Here is a 12,471-nt window from a genome sequence, read left to right as displayed (position 1 = left end):
ATGTGGTGATGGAGGCTCTAAGTAAAATATCAATGGGTAGTATTGCTAATGTTTAGGATAATAAGAAGGAGTTGGCTCTAGATGTTCATAGATTGGCTTGATTGGGTCTTTGGTTGATTGATCCTAATAAATATGGTGATATGGTTTATAATGGTTCAGAATCGCCTTCTATGGCTGATCTGAAAGCCTAGCAAGGTCTTGACCTGATCTTGGTTGAGTTGAAGGAAGTGTTGCTTAAAAATTCTATTGAGGGTTTCTCATAAGGGGAAGATTGTGTGCTTCAATAACAAGGTCGTTGTGTGTTCCCAAGGTTAATGACTTGAAAGAGCAGAAAAAGCCCATAATTCTTGATATTCCATTCACCCCAGAGCCACCAAGATGTACCATGACTTGCGGGGGGTCTATTGGTTGAATGGAATAAAGAAGGATATTACAGAATTTGTGGCCAAGTTTCCTAATTGTCAACTAGTGAAAGTTAAGCACCAAAAGTTGGGAGGTTTATCCCAAGATATTAGTATCATACTTGGAAGTGGGAAGATTTTAATATGGACTTTATTATTTGCTTACCTCGCACCCGAAGGCAACATGACTTGATTTGGGTTATTGTAGATCGTTTGACGAATTTGGCTCTGTTCATTCCCATCAAGGTCTCTTATTCGGTGGAGGACTAGGTTAATTTATACCTAAGGGAAATGGTGAGGTTGCATGGAGTGCCCCTATCCATCATCTTCGATCGTGGTACTCAATTTTCTTCTCAATTTTGGAAGCCTTTCCAAAAAAGTATTGGTACTCCTGTCAAACTTAATACGGCCTTTCATCCTCAAACTGACTGAAAAAATAGAGCATATTATCCGAACTATTGATTTCAAGGCTAATTGACATGATCACCTACCTTTGATTGAGTTCGCATATAATAATACTTATCATTCAAGTAATTGTATGGCTCCATTAGAGGCTCTTATGGTAGGAGGATTAGATCTCAGATAGGTTGGTTTGAAGTTGGTGAGGTTGCTTTTATAGGTCCCGAGTGTGTATATCAGGCTATGGAGAAGGTTCGACTTATAAGAGAAAGGTTGAAAATGGCTCTAAGTCAATAAGAGTCCTATGCCTATGTTAGAAGAAGGGATCTCAAGTTTGATGTGGATGATTGGGTTTACTTGAAAAATTCACCTAAGAAGGGTGTCATGAGGTTTGGTAAGAAAGGGAATCTTAGCCTTTGTTATGTTGTTCTATATAAAATAATGAGCTACATTGGAAAGGTATCTTATGAACTTTATTTGCCTAATGATTTAGGATCGGTACATCCAACTTTCCAAGTCTCGTTGTTGAAGAAATGTGTTGGTGATCCGACATCAATTGTACCATTTGAGAGTCTTGGTATAAAGGAAAGCCTTTCATATGAAGAAGTTTCGATTGAGATTTTGGACCGCCAAGTTAAAAAGTTGTGAAATAAGGAAGTGGCATCCGTAAAGGTCCTATGGAGGAATCAAAGGGTTGAGGGTGCTACTTGGGAGGCCGAGGCCGATATGATGTCCCGTTATCCCCATCTCTTTCCCTTCGATCCTACTTTAGCTTAAGGTATTTAGTTCCTCAAGTGCCATCCTTATGTCTTAGTTATTCTCATGTTTCCTCATGCATGCATGCTCATGGAAACTTGCTTTTGAGATTTTGATTTAACTTCACTAATTGTGTCATGATTATGTGCATTGACCAAGACTTGCATAAATGCCTTATAGAATGATGTTTTGAATATATTTTAGTTTAGGATTGATGCTGCATTTTTATGAAGTTGCATTCTTGTTGGGCTATTAGATCTCCTCCCTTACCCTCTTTGTACTGCCTTGAGCTCGAAGCAAGGACGAATGTTCACAAGGGAGAGATGTTGTAACACCTCAAATTTGTAAAATGAATAAAAAGGACTTTTGGAGTTGCACTCTGGTTCTACAGATCCCATCTACGGACCGTATAAGCTTTTTCATGCCTTAGATGGAAATTGTAGGAAGAGGGAAAATAATTATTGAAACCAAGTCCCAGTACCTTTTCTACGGTTTAGCAGGATGGTATGTCATTTTTTGTACTAGTCATGGGTAGGTCTCGTAGGTGGGTCTCAGACTTGGTAAAATTTTAAGGGGTCAAGTTGGTTTCTACGGTTCCAGTCTACGGGCTGTAAGAAGACCTACAAGCCGTAGAAAGGGTCTGAATATATGGTTTCTGAACTTTTCTATGATTTACCAGTAAGGTCTGTAGGAAGTTCTATGGACCATAGATCCAACCCGTAGAGAGGGTCCGGCAGTTATTTCAACAAGCTTTTGAGTCTTCTTCCTAATTGTTTTAAATCAAAACTAAGTAGTTTTGACCTTTATCCTAAGGCCTATATAAGGCTTTTTGAGTCCTTAACTACCCAATGAAACCCCATTCTCCAAAATCCCCAAATCTTAACCAAATTCATCCTCCCCAAGTTCTCTCAACACCAACGAAGAAGAAGAAGCTAGGGTTAACTCAAGTTCATCAATCCTCCATCCTTTTGGGATCTTAGTATCAAGGTATGTGGGTATTCACCCATGTAGTCCTTTCCTTTATGGGTTCCCCAAGGTTTCCAATTTCTCAATTCAATTTCAATTGACTAAGTTAGTGTTTTAATTCAATCTTTCTGGTTTCATCCAATTATGATAGATTATTGTTGATTAAGTCTTATAATGCATGATTTAATGTGAAAATATGATAATTAGTTGCAATAATATTGACTCATGACTAAATTATGTTTTTCAACTATGAATCTATGATGAACCCATGAACTATGAATTTATCAAGATATGCATATATTCATGATATTATTGTAAATTATTTGGGGATGCTTTGAAAGGAAAGTACCAATGCTACTATTTAAGGATTTCTCACTTACTATTATGATCATGATTGTGAAAGATATTTCTCACGTATGGATTCACAATGGTAAAAGGTTTTCTCATCCATATTGAATTGTGTAAGGAGCTATTCGATGTTTTGATCTTGAAAGATGTGGATCGGTGTTGATCATTTCCTTTCCTATTTTTTTTATTAATTCCTTTCCTATATTATATTGATATTTTACTTTTATCTATTTCGTTGGGATTTAGACTTAGCATTGAGAGAGCTTTGAGGTGGAGGCTCAAATATAGTAATCTCTAGTAGGAACCCCTAGTCCCAAACTACGTTTCCCTGTAGGATTGTCTTAAATGACTTAGCTAGTGGATCAACTTTATCAAATGATTATATGTACGGATTTTACTTTAGCAAGTAGACTCCCCTTCATTCAGTATAAGGGATGTACTCGATTCCATGACATAGCTCTCATGGTTTTATTGTTGGTTAAAGAGAATATCCTACAAAACATTTATGTTTCTTCAAACCTTTTTTTATCTCTCTTACTTAAAGATATTTAGTCATATTTTATGATTTACATGGCATCATTTTTTTAAGTATTCAAATGTTCAAAAAATGATCATACTTACATGTTTTAAGTCATTCATGCTTTCATTCCTATTTTATGAAAATTTCCCATACTTAGTACATTTGATGTACTAATAAATACTTGTGCCTACATTGTTTCCCTAAATGTAGGGTCCGACGTTCCTACCTCTCACTCGCGTGGCTAGTTAGTCCTTCCAAATTTTAAGATCTTGGTGAGTCATCATGTTTCGAGGACCGAGATACATTTACTTGTTCATGTATTTCTTTAGTTTTCAGATGATGTATGTAGTGCATGGGTTACGTCCCAACCACTTCTTTTCAATTTTGAGATGGCTTATTGAGACATATGATTAGACTTACGCTTTTTCAAACTCTTTTATGGAATAAAAGTATCGCTTTGAACTCTTTACTTTTATTATCTTTTATGATGTATATTATGTGGCCTGTATAGGGCTTCTCGGGGTCCTATACGCTATGTTACGCTTAGGGTGTACTTTTGGTCGTGACATAAGTAGATTCCCCTTCTTTTGAAATGAGGGATATATCGGATTCCATGACATTGCTCTCATGGTCTTATTGTCAGTTAAAACTAATATCCCACAAAATGACTATGTTTCTTGAAAGCTTTTCTTATGTCTCTCATTTCAATGTATTCAACCATGTTTTAATTATTTACATGGCATTGCCTCTCTAAGTCTTCAAATGTTCAAAGATTAATCATGCCTACATGGTTTAACTAATTCATGCTATCATGCCTATTCTATGCATATCGCCCCATACTTAGTACATTACATGTACTAATTCATACGTGTACCTATATTATCTCATAAATGTAGGGTCTGACTCTCCTACCTAACACTCTCGTGGCTAGTTGGTTCTTTTGGATTTCAAGAGTCTGGTGAGTCCTCATGTTCCGAGGACCGAGACACATGTACTTGTTCATATCTTTTTTTAGTTTACGAATGATATATGTGGGGCATGGGTTACATTCCTGTAACGACTAGGAAAATGATAGGTTAAACTAAAGCCTAAACGTGAGGGTTAATGTCATGAGTTTAGGGAAAGAGCTAAAGGTTTTGGCATGTAGACAATGGTTTGGGAACCTAGGCTACCTAAAACTAGGCCTAGCTACTGCCTCTATGGACCACAAGGGTCTACACGACCCGTGGTTGCCACCACGAGTCGTGGTGTCACCCATGGTTGGCAAGGCAGTAAGCCCTAAAAAGGTGCAAAGCCAAGGCACCCCTTCAGGAGCCACTTCACGGTTCGTGGTCTTGACCACGGGCCATGGGAAGGCTCGTCGGGTTGCCTTAGCTTTAGGAGGGTTGTGTCTTGATGAAGGAGCTACTTCCCCAAAGACCACCTGAGCCACCACGAGCTGTGGTTCCCTAGACGGTTCGTCAAAGTGGTCCTCAAGGTCACTTGGTGGCAAGGCAAGCAAGGCAACTTGGCCAAGCTACTGCCTCCATGACCACGACCATCACCACGACTTGTGGTCTTGACCACGGATCATCAGAGGTCTCGTGGACTTGCCTTAGGCCTTGGAGGGCTTGGCAAGTTGGAGGAGTACACTACCTAGGGGACCACGAGAACCACCACGAGCCGTGGTGCCCCTCACGACCCGTCCAAGTGGGCGTGGTCCTTGACGGGCTGTCTTAAGTTGAGGGTGTTTGAGTAATTTCATTTTAATTAATTAATTTGTGGGGTTGATTTTAATTGTTTTATATCACTAGTATATACAGTTTTAAGTATTTAAACAAGTCATTTACTCCTTATTTCCCCAAATCAAATCAAAGAGTTCCTCGTTTCAAAAATTCTCTCTTTAGAAGTTCCTGAAGAAGAAGAAGAAGAAGTGGGAGCTAGGGTTGTGGATTCAAGGCGTTTCTTCTTCAAAATTCATGGGGAATAACAATCAAGGTATGGTGATCCTTCATATAGGGTTAGCTTTTACCCCTAGAGTCAATTCAAAGTGATTTTTTAAAAGATTTCAAGTTGATGAAAAACCTAGGGTTTTACTAAAATCATGGGTTCCTTCATCAAATGTTTTCAAATATTTATTGATGACATAATATGATTTTATTAGTGTTTAATTGATGATTTATGATGAAAATACTCTATGAACCCATGAATTCTCTCAATTCCTAAATTGTGCCTTTAAGAAATGGGTTTGTTGATTATGAAAGCTTATGAATGGAATATGTCTAAATTGCTTTGGGTTATTGAATTGTATCATTGTATATTCCTTAATTATGGTAAATTGGTGGTGTGTTGATTATTTGAGATCCATCGCCTTGAAGGCATGGTATAAGGAATTGAAGTATTATCATGATATCTTGTATATGGATGTGAATTCAATGAAGTTAATGTGATTATGTATTGAATGTAACTGTATCAGTATTGAAAGTCTATTTCTCAATTTGACACTTAGGAATGTTGATGATAGACTGTGAAGGGTTTCTGTGATGAGATGTTCAAACTTGAATTGGTAGGGTTAGGCATCGTATTCTTGTATAAATGAAAATAATGTGGATTGATGTATCTTGATTTCGTAGGCTAAGGCATGCTTTTCTTGTATTGATGAATGTGACCTTCAATGTAATATCATGTCTAGAATTGGTAGGCTCATGCATCCTCTTCTTGTATAATGAATGTGTCTTGACTTGATGAATATGAATCGATAGGCCAATGGCATTCCTTTCATAAATAAGTGATGAAGTATTCTAGGCTATGTCTTTAATCGGTAGACCTAGTGTTGGAAGCCCTTCATGATGAGTCTAGAAACTAATGTGATGATAAACCTTGAATCGGTAGTCCTAGTCTTGGTAGCCCTTTCATGAGTGAAATGATGAACCTTGTATCGGTAGGCCCATTGTTGATGTTACCCTTCTTGGAAGGTCAATGAGCTGTGCTTAATATACCATGAATCGACAGGCTTATGGCATTCCTTTTATGTGTAATGGTGTGTCTTGGGTCGATAGGCCAATAGCATTCCTCTCAAGCACAATAATGAAATGTAAATGAATATACTCTATGGGAATGGAGGCTAAGCACCGAGTGGATATGGTAAGATGGAAACTCTCCCAATGTTAGTCTAAGGGTTCCAATGAACATCTTCCTATCCCATAACTATGTGCCCACATAGGATTTTAGCGAGTGGATTCCATCCAAACTAAATGTACCTAGTTCTACCTTAGTTAAGTAGGACAACACTTTATGGTGTGGGGCCATACGACACCGGATTCCATGGTTAGCTCTCATGGTCTATGTCGGTTAATGCCTATTCCCATCATGTGAGATATGCATTATGGTTTCTTGAGAAGTTCTATGAAGTGTGGGTGGTAGTATGGGATGTCATCCATGCATTGTATGAGTAGGCTTTGAGAGGATCATAGTGAGTTATCTATGTCTTAATGACTAATGTATGAAAGTGTCCTTAATGTAGTTAATGAAGAATGTTGACTTATATGCTTAAATGTGACTATGCATACTATACTTGGGTTGTATTATGAGTTATTTTCCTCTTGTCATGTCTTTTAAAATGTTTATGTCTGTTATGTTGAGTATTGTGTAAAGATGGAAAGTAAGGATGGTAAGTTCACTTTTGATGACCTTAATGTGGTACTTTAGTGTGGGTGGAGGTATGAGACGCTATCCATACATTGCACAAAGTATAGCATGAGACTTACTTGAGGTGAAGGTCTAATGTGAAGGTAATGGTTTGCATGTTGATTATGTTCCAAAGTGATGTTATGACTTGTATGATGATTATACTTGTATTTGATGTCTCTTAAACTATTGTACATGATATTTATAAAAAGTGGCATTATGCATGGTTTCCAACCAAAATGTCCCTTTAAAGCATGCTTTTCCATGGTCATCAAACTTAGTACATTTTTGTGTCCTAACCCATATTTCTCTTATTTTACTACTAGTGTAGGTTCCGGCAAGTGAGTTGATATTCTCTCTAGTTCAAGGGCTTGGATAGAGATTTCTCCAAGGCTAAGTAGTATGCCCTCATAGATCGAGAAAAAGTGTTTAGATGTTTCATTTTCTTTCATGTAATAGGCAATTGTTAGTCTTTTGATTGTAAAGGGTCGTGACCCTACTTTAATTTTCAAGATATTGTTTTGATGACCATGTGAGACGATAGACTTCCGCTGTGTTTCAAATGTTTTTAAATGAAGTTTTGATTTCATGGATTTAAATAAGTTTTAATTCCACACTATTTCTATATATCAAATGTTATGAATGCTAAGAGGCTTGCACGAGACCTATTTGGGGTCAAGTACGCCGTGTAACTTCCAGGGTATAGGCTCGGGTCGTTACAAACTTGGTATCAAAGAACAGGATTTTGGAAATGGTTTTGTTTAGGGTTGATGTCTCATAAGCCACTTCTAGTAGAGTCTTGTTCATCGGTGTGAGTCACGACACATCTATGAGCGAGAGGCTATAGGACGTTAGGAAGTTACACTTCTTTCATTATTCTTGAAGTCGTGCCTTAGAGTTTAGCTCTATAAGTATCCTTTTCCTAATCCTTCTCTTGTGTTTATAGGATATGAATACAAGAAGGACGCCCGCAAGGAGGGTGGAAGAGGAAGTTGTGAATGAGGGAGTTCCTCCCCAAGATCCCTAAGGTCCTCAAGGTGACCAAGTTCTTCAAGACAACCAAGTCACGGTTGATGCTCCGGCCATGACTAATGATGAAATTAGGTCATCTTTTCTAACCTTAGCCCAAGTCATGACGGCTCAAGTTAATCGGGATGTGGGGCCTAGAGTGAATGCTAATGAGAGTAACATGGCCTCAAGGTGGAGGGATTTTGTGAGGATGAACCCTCCGGTTTTTCTAGGTTCTAAGGTGGGAGAGGATCCCCAAGACTCTTTGGATGAGGTGTATAAGCTAGTCAATGCTATGGGAGTGACTTCTATTGAAAAAGCGGAAATTGTCGCCTACCAATTGAAATATGTTGCCCAAATTTGGTTTACTCAATGGAAGAGCAATAGGCCTATAGGAGCGAGGTCTATAGATTGGGAATTTTTCAAGGAAGCTTTCCCTGTAAGGTTCTTTCCCCGTGAGAAGAGGGAGGTTAAGATGGAGGAGTTTATCAACCTTAGGCAAGGTAATATGAGTGTCCTAGTTGAGGAAGAGTGTCGTACGAAAATGCTCCATGATGACATGAATATTTCTAGACTTATGATGTATGCTCAATCTATTGAGGAGTCCAAACTTAAGAGGAAGAATAGGGAGTTGAACAGGTTTAGGTCCGTTGAGCAAGGTCAACCTATGTTCAAGAAAAGAGCTCCAAACAAAGATTCTTCAAGCACTCCTAAGGTTAACCAAGAGAAAGGTGGTGAATCGTAATTTTCTAAACCTACTTGCACCACTTGTGGTAAGAGACACTATGGGAAGTGCTTAGCTGGTACTAGTGGATGCTATGGGTGTGGAAAAAAGTGATCACCAAATGAGAAATTTCCCTACTCTTACCGCCAAAGGAAGGGAGGCCAAGAAAGCTTCTCTTAGTGGACTGGATCTTGATGCCCCAAAGAGGAATCGTTTATATGCCTTTCAAGCTAACAAGGACAAAGGAGCTAATCCGGATGAAAGCACCGGTAAGTAATTGTTCCTTATGGTTATGAATGTCTTGTTAAGGTTCTTATGTTGTTTTTCATGTTAGCCTTAGTTGGGTTTTCTTCTTAGTGGGGATGGTATGTTGAATAGTAGGTTGTGGTGAGTTTGGATATCCTTGTCACTTTTTTCTATTCCTATTCAAGCTTGAGACCAAGAGTTCCTTGTAGCTTGTTTCATGTTTTGGAGTCATTTGTGATTATGAGTTTCCATGGACTCCTTATGATATGCATGTTTTGATGAAATTTATGTATAAATGAGAAAATGAGTTTCATGATTGTGTTCCTCATGTTGATATGCATCTATAATGAGTTGCCTAAATACTTCACGACTTGACTTGATTCAATATGTTTAAATGTGTTTTCGGAAAGAGTTGCATAATTGCCTTATGATGTTGTAATGAGCATGATGTGAGTTGGAGAAGGAAGTTCCTCCAATGAAATGGTAAAATGTTGATGTTTTGGTGCATAATGAGTTTGTAGAATTAGTTCCTACTTTCTTGTATTTGCATTGAGCTTGATGATGTGGAGTTGATATTTCCTCCTATGGTTGTGTGACGTATATTGATGTGTCATGCATGATGGGCTGCTAGTCTTGAGTCGGATTTCCCTTAAAGTGTTTAAAGTGTCATTCGAGGACGAATGTTCCTAAGTGGGGGATAATGTAACGACTCGGAAAATAATAGGTTAAACCTAAACGTGAGGCTTAACGTCATGAGTTTAGGGCAAGGGCTAAAGGTTTTGGGTGTAGTCCATGGTTTCGGAACCTAGGATACCTAAAACTAGGCCTAGCTACTGCCTTCCTAGACCACGAGGGTCTTCATGACCCTCGGTGGCCACCACGAGTCGTGGTTGGCTATGCAGTATGCCCTAAATAGGTGTAGAGCCAAGGCACCCCTTCACGAGCCACTTCATGGCTAGTGGTCTTGACCACGGGCCATGGGAAGGCTCATGGAGTTGCCTTAACTTTAAGAGGGTTGTGTCTTGATGAGGGAGCTACTGCTCCAAAGACCATGGGCACCACCATGAGCCGTGGTGCCCTAGACGGTCCATCAAATTGGACGTCAAGGTCAACTGGTGGCAAGGCAAGCAAGGCAACTTGGCCAACCTACTGCCTCCATGACCACGACCATCACCATGACTCATAGTCTTGACCACGGATGGTGGGAGGTCTGGTGGACTTGCTTTAAGCCTTAGAGGGCTTGGCAAGATGGAGGAGTATACTGCCTAGGGGACCACGGGCACCACCACGACCCGTGGTGCCCCTCACAACCCGTCCAAGTGGGCGTGGTCCCTGACGGGCTGCCTTAAGTTGAGGGTGTTTGAGTAATTTCATTTTAATTAATTAATGTGTGAGGTTGATTTTAATTGTTTTATATCACTAGTGTATATAGTTTTAAGTGTTTAAACAAGTCATTTACTCCTTATTTCCCCAAATCAAATCAAAGAGTTCCTCCTTTAAAAAATTCTCTCTCTAGAAGTTCCCAAAGAAGAAGAAGAAGAAGTGGGAGCTAGGGTTGTGGATTCGAGGCGTTTCTTCTTCAAATTTCTTGGATAATCACAAGTAAGGTATGGTGATCCTTCATCTAGGGGTAGCTTTCACCCCTAGAGTCAATTCAAAGTGATTTTACTGTAACGATCCGAGAGCACCCCCCTAGTCGTTACCGGCGTATTCTACCTCGAAGAGGTCTTATACAAGCCCTTAGTATTCATCATAACATGTATCATAGAATAAAAATCACGGAAAATTTTAAAACTTTTACTTCGGAAGTTCAACTTTCACTTCATATATAGAAAAAAAGAATCTAACTTTGTCACAATGCACCATCTAGACATAGAAGTATCGAAAATGGAACTTAGCCCTTACATCAATAAGAAGTCTTGCAAATAGTTTGTACAACAATGTCTTTCAACATAAGCAAAGAACTAAACATAGAAGCTAGATCATAGGGTCTTGTCCTCGGACTTGAGAACTCACCAACTTGGGGAAGCAACTCCAAGTGTCTTGAGAAGTAAGCTTGAATCCTCAACGGCCCGAAGCTAACTGTTTGCAACTCTAAGTGTCTTGAGAAGTAAGCTTGAATCCTCAACGGCCCGAACGTAAATGTTTGGGGAAAAGGGAGAAAATATGGGTTAGTACAACACACGTACTATGTATGGCTACTATGCATAAAAACCATTGAAACATGCATAAAAGGACATTTTATTCAAAACATGCTTTTTGCTAAGTAAATCCAATATGCACACATTTAAGTATCATAATCCAAACCAACATAATATCATCCCAACATGTAGACAACCCAAGTAATACTAGTGCAATGCAAAGAATAGAACCCCATAACCCTATTCAAAGCCAAGTATCACATTAAGCAACCTACTTCATGCATACATTCATAAGATCATATTTCATCATAACTTACCATATTCATAATGATCATACATAGCATAGCTTCAACATACATAAGTCATAATCTTCAAAATCATAAGAGAACACTACTACAACCATCTCTTAGGATCCCACAACTGCAATGTGCAAGAGAAGTCCCATACCCTCTCTTACACTATGTAGAAACCCTTAAGAAAGCCCTAGTAAGAGTTCACACCTTTCATACCTTCATTTACTTTTACATTAGGGAAATATTGCAATAACCAACATAGACCATGAGAGCTATATGGAATCCGGTGTTCTACTCCCACACCAAAAAGAGAGGGTTAACACTTGCCTAAGGTGTAACTATTCGTAAATAGCTATCTAGGTGGATCCACTAAGCTAGAGTCCTATGTGGGCACATAGTTAAGGGTCAAGGAGATTGCTTCTAGAAACCCTAACTTACTAAACGTAGGGGTTTCCATCTTATGAGACAACACATACCGTAGCTAATTCGGACTTGCTAAATGTAAGGAAACCCATGTGGGGAGCCAGACTTACTAAACGTGAGACCCCCATCTCATTTACATGCCCTTTCGATGCTCAGCATCTAATTCCCTTTAGTAATCATCTTTAGTCATCACATAAATTCACATTAGCCTTTACTAGACTCTTATGTAGACATCTTACCATAATAGCTCATATGTGTTCATAAGTGAGTAACAATCCTTTCACTTTAAAAACACTTAGCAAGTGAGTAAACCTTTCACTTTACATTACACTACAATCATGAGAACTACCTTTCAATCATATAGCAATCATACCATAACATACATACATACATACTTCATAGCTAATTCAAGTGTAGAGGGTTAAGGATGAGGAAACTAGGTCATCAACACCACAACAACACATTAGGTATAGCATCATTACAATCTAAGTAATTCACCTTTCATAACTGAGTTCAAAGAAGAACTAACCTTTATACCTGCTTTCCCTTCATGGGACATTCATACTTCAATTACCAAACA

Source organism: Solanum tuberosum, unplaced genomic scaffold (assembly GCF_000226075.1).
Source record: "Solanum tuberosum cultivar DM 1-3 516 R44 unplaced genomic scaffold, SolTub_3.0 scf00178, whole genome shotgun sequence".
NCBI classification, from domain to species: Eukaryota; Viridiplantae; Streptophyta; class Magnoliopsida; order Solanales; family Solanaceae; genus Solanum; species Solanum tuberosum.
This window is presented reverse-complemented; position numbering follows the sequence as displayed.